A 9,094-nucleotide genomic window follows, 5' to 3' on the forward strand; every position below is an offset into this window, starting at 1 on the left:
TTTCTGCCATTCCATCCTACCCTGGAGCCCATCAACCATGAGGTGAAACCTCTACAGACTGTGAATCAAAATCAACTTCTCCTCTTTTAATTTAATTTATTGCTGTCAGGCATTGAGTCCCTGGGAAGAAAATTGACACTAACCATTTCATTTCTATATCGATGCAAAAGAAGTTGTATTAGAATACAAAAGAGACACCTGCATGCCCAGGGTTATTACAGCATGAAACACAATAATGAAGATGTGGAATCAGCCTAAAAGCTCATCAAGTGGGTAAAGGAAATGTGATTTGTCTATGTATCTACTTATATCTATATATCTGTCAGGTACAATGAAATTCTCTCGTTTCCACCAAAATGAATGGAACTAGAGAAAACCATGTTAAGCAAAAATAAGCCCAACCCAAAGAAACAAGTACACATGTTATCCCTCACATGTAGAAATAAAAAAAGTAGTTGACCTGAAAGTACAATAACAGTACCAGGTATTGGGAAGGGTGTGGTGTGGGAATGGATGAGGGTGGATAATATACACACTGCATCCATGGAAATGTCACCATGAATTCAGTTGATATGTATAATTAACACGTGTTAATAAAAACTGAAAAAAAGAGCAAAAACAAGCAAGCAAAAAACATCCTGGAGCCAGAGCTTCCCCTGATACAGCAAGTACTATGGAAGCAGCCCCCAAACAGCTGCAAAACTCCATCAGCTTTTCTTTCTCCATTTTTTAATGGAGATGAAGCAATCTCTCTTCATCACTGGGGCTGAAGAAGAAGTACTGTTGATGAACAGAACATACAACAACACTTTTATATTTAAAACCAGTGTTATAAGTAAAAGGTAGTTATTAGTTTGTGCTTAAAAATTTACACAGCATTAAAAAGTCTACCTAACCGCTGCATGCATTATATTTGGAAAAATAACATGTTTCTAATAGACCTCCAACACCTGGAATGGAATGATCATTTGTACAATTATAAACTGATTTTGATTAGTCAGGAGTCTATATTTTAAGTTAGTAGGGAGTTCATTTTATTATTATTCATGCCCATGGAAATGAGAAGTTTATCTCAATCAAAGTCAAGACATGTAATATAGTCACTTTAGATGTGTTGTGAAATCAACTGAACCTTTATGGGCTAACTGGAGATTATCTAACAACTAATCAGCTGTTTTGTGAGTGTAAAAGAACATGGAACATCAAATGCTGACACTTAAGGCATATAAATCAAGGCAATCATCCTTGATTGGTACCTTCCTCAGAATATTTAAACTATTAGATCAATTTTACATGACAATATCTGGTAATCTAAGCAACTCTTTTGAATATAACAATATACAATACAACAGCCATTGTTAAATACCTATCATCTTGATTTGAAAGCCTGTATTGTTATTGTTTTGGGTTCTTTTATTGTTGTTTATCTTCTTTTTTTTTCTTTTATGTGTTTTATTTTGTTTTTTAAATAAATACTATTTAAACCAAATATTCACAAAGGAGCAGAGCTACTACAAGCTGGACTGAATAAAATGTTGGGAAACTGATTTTGAATTTGGACAATGCTAGTAATCTGCACAGGTTACTGTTTCACTGTATATTAATATTTTGTATATCTGGTAACATAAAGCAGCTATAGTAAGTTATTTCTTTTTTTTTTTTTTTTTTGTCTTTTTCATTTTTATTGGTACCAGGGATTGAACTCAGGATCGCCTGGGTGCTTATGCCGCTGAGCTAAATCCCCAGGCCCAGTAAGTTATTTCTAATGTTACCTAGGATGTCGAAGTTTTTATTTCTGTCATATGATTAATTTAGAGAAGCAGGATTAAATAGTCTGTTAACTTAAGAAATTATTTGTACAGAATAGATAATTTTGAGAAGTAGTCTGGCAGTAAGTAGTCTGTTGTGCTTTACAGCCTATTTATGCTATATGAAATCTTTCCTCAAAACACAGAAGGCTCAGATTCTTTGGGAAAGGTGCCATGGAAAGGAAATGAAAGCATTAGCCCAGCAATTGCTGGTAGGACTGTTGATCTATTTGGAGGCTTGTTTATCTGAAGGTTAGGTACAATTCTGGTAAAGAATATGAGCTGGAGTTCCCTCAAACACAACATTTTTTGTGAGGCTTCCAATACCCTGTAAGTAATTTCTCAGAAGAATAGCTCCCCTGGCATTATGATGATGTTTTTAATTCCTTTTTAAATCTAGAAACCAAAAGGCATTCAAATATTATTATTAGTTTTTCTTTTACTCAACTAAGATTGACATGAGGATAGAACTTGGAGCAGTTATACGTTTAAAATTCATCTAACATCCTCCATATCAACCAGGTCCTTTTGTCCAGATTTGTATCTCCCACTGAGATCGGTTATCTAGGAAACAGTGCTAGCTTTTATCAGCCTCTAGGATTATGTTATTTGAATGTGCTGCCTTCATCATAAAACACAGGTCCAAAACTTGCTCATCATCTCCTCCATTTAACCTGTTTTTCCTTCCCCATTGCTATTAGTATCACCCTGGCTAGAAAATTCAGTTATTTTTGAATCCTCTCTTTCTATTCCTAATGTCATTTTATCCAGTTTTTTGTATTTTTCCTTTCCTACTAATTTCTTCTTTCCAAATTTTTAGCTTCTTACTGCCCTGTGCTTATTCTTACTGGATAATAGCTAGGTAACTTAATGAATTTCCTAACTGGCCTCCTTATTTCTAGATTTTTTTCCCTTGAATACATGAAGTATATCATTCTCACTCAAATTTTATTGTATTACAACACACAATTCTTCAAATATTATAGCTTTATCTCAACTCTTGTGTCAACTGTAATTTAGCAGTTTGGCCTGATTTTAATAAATTTTAAAAATTGCATTGTACTTGGATATCCCTAGAGATCACTATTTTGCTTTAATTTATGATTTACTAGCGTATACTATGGTAAAACTGAAAAACTTATCAAAAGTATCAAGTGAATAATTAGCAGCATTTATATGGGACTAGGAACAGACCAAGTCCCCAACTGGCTAATTTCAGACATCTTAACTATGTGGTCTATTGAGCAAAGTAGCAAGAGCAGTTCAGACCTTTACTTGCAGCTGTTCTGAACCCATTCAAACATAGTTTAAGAACAAGTGACAGGGGGATCCGATTCCCAGTAAGTTAATTACATCTTAGGACAAAATGTAGCGTTCTTCAAAGGAACACCAAAGTGTCTTGACACCAACAATGTAAAATTCATAATGTCCAGCAACTAAGTAACATACTACATGAGAAAGAAAGAGGAACATTTATGGTCAGAAATTGGAAGAAAAAGAAAAATATCAGTTACTGGAACACTATAAGACACAAACTGGCCATTTAGCCTTTGACAGTTCGTCTCATCATCTTTCTCATGTCTGGGTCTATCTCATAGACATACTGAAGAATGAACCTGGGAAAGAGAGAACATGGAAGATATGTGAAGATATGCAAGCAACTCAATTGAAATTTGAAAGAAAAACACCTGAAATAAAAAGTATATTGGATAGGATTAATCACAGATTAGACACTGCAGAAGAAAAAATATCAGTGTATTCAAAGACATGGCAATAGTAATACTTTCTAAACATTTAGCAGAGGCTTAGTGAGCATATAACTGGAATCACAGAGGAAGGCATACAGGAAGAAAGGACCTGAGGGAGTGGTAAGCAGGAGATTTAGGAAAAATATTTAAAAAGGAGAAATATTTAATTCTTTTTCATATTTAATGAAAACTATAAACTGTAGTTATTAAAGATTCGATAAAACCTGAGTAGAACAAATGTTAAAACAAACAAAAAACACATCAATGCTTATATACACCAAAATACGGAAAATCACTGACAAAAGGAAAATTCTTAAAAGCCAGAAGAGATATTTATGTGTAGAGAAAATGGTGGAAGCTATCTCATCAAAAATTATAGGCTAGCCAGACAAAATGGAGGGATGTCTTTAAAGTACTCAAAGAAATAAAACTATCAAATTAGAATTCTATACCTCTTGCATATAAAATAACTTTCAAACAATTTTCAAATATTTTGAGAATAGCTTTCCAAAAACATTCAGTGAATCCAGAGGTCAAAGTAAAAGTCAGAAAGGCACTTAAGTATATTTGAGATGAAAGTTAAAGCAAATATATAAAAATTTGTAGGATGAAGTAAAAGCAATGATCAGAGAAAAATTATACCAATAATTGTTCATAATAGAAAAGTAAAAATGGCCAACAATCAATGAGATGAGATAAACAGAAAATAACAAAGATAGAAATCAATAAAATCAAGGACAGAAAAGCAATAGAAACCTATGAATCAAAACCTTATTTTTTGAAAATATCAATAAATTCAACAAACCTATAGCTAGGTTAGGCAGAAAATAAAGGACAGAGAACACAAATTATTCATACCAGGAATTAAAGGGACTATATCAGTATATATCTTATACAGCAGTGATGGCAAACCTCTTAGAGCTGTCAACTGATAGAAACGGCCTGTGGCAGCATGCATGCCATAAGTTCATCACCATTGCTATAGATAGTAAAGGGGATGATGAGACATTATTATGGAGAATTCTACTAATTCGACAACTTAGATTAAATTGAAAAGTTCCTTGAAAGACAAGTTACTAAAGCTCCACTGAAAAGATAACTTTAAGAGCCTATACAGATGCTCATGCAAAGATGCATGCTGCCATTGATCAGCAGGGAAAAAAAATTAAATGTACAGGGGCTAGGGATTTAGGTCAGCGGCTTAAGCACCTGCCTTGCAAGCAGGCAGTCGTGAGTTGATCCCTGGTACCGATAAAAAGAAAAAAAAGTGTAAAAAAAAAATAAATGTACAGTGGTGCACAATTCCAGTACTGCTTCTAATGATGTTTCTGGTCATTGGAGATGGTATTTGCAATCAGGAGATTCTTATCAATGTCTGGAACCAGTTTTGAATTTTATGAGATTGTTTACTGCCATTTAGTGGGCAGAAGATAGAGACAGCTCCAGACATTCTACAATACACAGGACAGAAAAGATATTTGCCACACTTTGTCAACAATGCAGAGTTTGAGGTTAATAACATATGCACACTAGACTAGATAAAATTAATAAGGCTTACAATAAAAATGCTTGCAAGAATGTAAAAAAACAGGACTCATGTCATGCAGGTGGGAATGAAAAATGTTACTGAGTCTTTGAGAAAGAGTAAGACAGTTTCTTATACTTTTTGATGGGCTTACCTATTATCTCCAACAAGCCTAATGATAGGTATTTATCAAAAAAAATGTAAAGTTATATCTTCAAAATACTTATGTATTTCCCTAGTCACTTTATTCCTATTACCATAAAATGTGTAGAACTTAAGTGCTATACAATGGAATGTTACTCAGCAATCTAAAGAAATAAACTACTAATACACAAAGTATAGAGAATCCTCTCCAGACCTCATCCTGATCTGGTGAAGTTTATATTTATAATGCCTTGAAAAAGTTATTGTAATTCTAAAAAGTAATTCTACTCTAACACTTCCAGCATAACTCATAGCAAGAATAAAGAGATAAACACATATTCTGCAGTGGTGAGGAATTAAGGGGGTCCTAGGTCCAGTTAGAACAATGGCTAATGAAACAAAAACCTCAATCCAGGGCAGAACCTGGTTTTATTAATTCATGAAGAGGGGTGAGTGACTGTAAGAATGGCAGGAAGTATGTGAATACACGTGAACTAGGCTAGGTAGGTGGCAAGATAGCACCTTTGCAATGTGCAGAGAGGTATGCAGAAAGAATAATCTACATCACACAGCTTGAGGAAATATCTTGTGTTTTAGGGTCATGTTTCAGTTTTGATGTCTAGTCATTACATCCTGAGACATCATGAGTTCTTTCTTGAGCCTCAGTTTCAGTTGACAGTGCAGTGTCACTTGGCCTAGCTCTTGCATACTAGCTGGTGTTATAAGCTTAAAAACTCAAACTGTGCTGTACTTATTATAACTTGTTCTCTTCCTGTAAAACTTGTTAAGTTGCAGCTTTGTAACATACCTACTATGTAACTCCCTCCCTGCCTCTCTGGTTTCTGTAACTGCTTGTTCTGCTCCCTGGTTCCTGTAAAATAAACCAAGTTACCTTTTATGGGGACAAACTGATCCTAAGACTCTGACCTTTCCCCTTATAGCTTGCTACTGGCTCAGCATACACTTCCCTGGCTGCTTTTCTGGGACAGAGCTGCTGCTGACTCAGCTAATAAAGCGCTTCTTTTTAATTTTTGGAGTCTATAGTTTTTCTGCCCATATCATTTGGGGCTCCTCCTTCCGGGATTCCACATTTCACAGGATCTACCGCCCCACCCCCACCCCCAGGCTCCTACATTTAGGATGACACCGGGATCTTTTTGAATGTGCCTTCTTCTACTGACAGGTATTGTACTTATTACTTTCATTTTGTTCCATGATCTTTCTCCTTTCTATGACACAGGACAAGCTTTCAGGCATGCTCCCATTTGGGTGAGACATCACCAAAATTAGGGCGAATTTCTGCTGTTTGAGGGACGAATTGACCACCGCTGGGTGCACCATACTTGGGGAGTCAAGTTTTTAGGCATGCTCCCATTTGGTGAGATGTCGCCAAAATCTTGCTTAGTTCTCCAATACCTTCATTTTCTTATTCTGTCCCTGATTCATCCATTACTGAGAATTCCTGCAATGTAAGCTGAACCTAACATGTAAATCATCCCTTAGAGGTTTTATTTAGCTGATTAACTCATTAATTAAATTAGGTGATTTTTGTGGGGCTATTTAGACTACTTAATTGAAAACAAAAATTGGTTATTTTAAAACCCCTTGTACAGGTCTGCCATTGACAAACAGGAGAGTGGCTACCTGGTAATTTTAATCAGTTCCTGATTGTAAAATCGAGGACCTGCTCCAGTCTCCATAGCCCTTTTGGGTTGTTCTTTGCCTTTTTTGCTTCTGCCATTCTGTATTCACTTCTCTGTACCCTTGTCTCTCGTGTTTGCTATTATGGGCCAGACAGCTTCTTTTCCTTTGGCACCCGTGTAACTTGTTCTTAATCATTTTAAGGATTTCAGGGATCGAGCTTCCAGATATGGAGATCCTGTCTACCCTAACAAACTAAGAATATTCTGTGAACTCGTATGCCTTCCTTTGGTGTTGGGTGGCCCTTACAAGGAAAGTCTCTCAACAGGTCTGTCAAGTCATTTTGGACCCCCTCATAAGCTAGCCACATACCCTGATCAGATGGTCTTTATCGAAATCTGGATTGACCTGATCCAGAATCCCCCCTCATGGATAAGAAAACTCCTCCGGGAAGGACCCTGATGGGGTGCAACTTCCTCCCATAACAATGATGAAAACTAATGTGTAACCTCATCCTGCTGTTCTGCCTCCTCCTGATGATTCCCCTCCTCTTTCCTTGCCCCCTCTTTACCGCCCTGATTCCCCAAGCTCATCAGAGCCCTCCCCATGGGCCTCTAGCCCCCCAGTCTACCCCGTACTCACAGCTGTTGTCCCTCACAACCCTCCTCAGCACCCAGCCCTGACTCCCCTGACCTACCCTCCATTCTACCCCTTCGAGAAGTCCCTCCCATTGGACTCCTCTCAGGGATCTATCTTTACCTATGTCCCCTTCTCTACCAGTGATTTGTACAATTGGAAATTACAGACTCTGCCTTCCTCTAAGGACCCTCATCCTCTAGTATCTCTCATTGAGACCATTGTTTCACTCATTGGCCAACCTGGCATGACTGCCAGCAGCTTTTGCAGGCCTTCTTCACATCTGAGGAGCATGAACGAATTTGCACTTTGGCACGCAGATCTGTCATTGACACCAACAGGGAGCCCACTTCAGATCTAATGAGGCTCGATGCTTTTTCCCTTTGATCTACCCCAACTGACCCCAATACAGATGGAGGTAAGGAGGCTCTTGATCAGTATCTCAGACTCCTCTTGCTGACTAATCTATCAAAAGTAACTGAGGTAAGATAATTGGCTTCTTAGTCTCCACTGGCTTTCCTTGAGCATTTCCTAGAGATCTATCATATACATAAACCTATAGACCCAGAGGCACCAAAAAATAGATGAGCTATTATTATAGAATTTGTCTCTCAGTCGGCCCCTGATATTAAGTGAAAATTGCAAAACTTAGAGGATTTTGACAGGTCAACTGATAGAGATAGCCCAAAAGGTTTTTAACAACAGGGAAGACCCAGAAGAGAAAAAAAAAAATTAGCCAAGATCTTGGCTGTACTAGTGGAAGGACATACTCAAGGCAAAAAGGGAAAAGATCAATTAACAAAGACCCCACTAGACAAGAATCAATGTGCATATTGTAAAGAATTGGGCCATTGGAAAAAGGATTGTCCAAAGTTAAAGGCCAAATTGGAGAAGGGAAAACCACCCCTTGGGTCCTATTGGAAAAAGATTGACAATTTTAAGGTTCATCCACTCCCCTCGAGCCCCACCTTAACTGTGGGAGGGGCAACCCATAGATTTGTTAGTCATACTGGACTTTGCTGAGCTGGCACAACCCTCCACGCTGCAAAAGGGGTAACCTCTTCTGACCCACCCATTTGGACTGAGAGGAAAAGCCAAATGTTTCAAAAACTAAAAGCAGCCCTTGCCCAAGCTCCAGCATTGATATTGCCAGATTTGACCAAACCCTTCCTGCTGTTCATTGCAGAACAATGAAGAATAGCTAAGAAGGTGCTGACTGAGATGTTGGGACCATGGTACCACCCAGTCGCTTATCTCTCAAAAAGCCTAGACTCAATCTCCTTGGGCTGGCCAAACTGCCTTTGAGCCATTGAAGCCACTACCTTGACAGTAAAAGAGGCCAATAAATTAATCCTTGGGCAGAAACTCCAAATTGTGGCACCTCGTGCAATCGAAATCCTCCTCAGAGCTCCACCTGACAGATGGTTTTCAAACAAGAGGATTTTCAGACCCTGTTGCTTAACTCTGACCTTACTGAATTCAAGGAGACTACCGTCTTAAACCCAGAAACTCTGCTGTCAGATGGTGACCCACAGATACCCATCCATGACTGCATGGACTTGCTCTCTACCACTGCCAGTCTATATCAAGAC

The 9,094-nt window shown here is 37.8% G+C and overlaps 1 protein-coding gene across 4 annotated transcripts in view; it reads right to left on the reverse strand.

The window, feature by feature from the left end:
• Cfap299 (cilia and flagella associated protein 299) overlaps positions 1 to 9,094 on the reverse strand; it is a 635,152-nt gene that overhangs the window by 51,088 nt on the left and 574,970 nt on the right. The window lies entirely within an intron of this gene.

Source organism: Cavia porcellus, unplaced genomic scaffold, assembly GCF_034190915.1.
Source record: "Cavia porcellus strain 051 isolate PalLab524CR breed Dunkin Hartley unplaced genomic scaffold, mCavPor4.1 scaffold_4, whole genome shotgun sequence".
Lineage (NCBI taxonomy): Eukaryota > Metazoa > Chordata > Mammalia > Rodentia > Caviidae > Cavia > Cavia porcellus.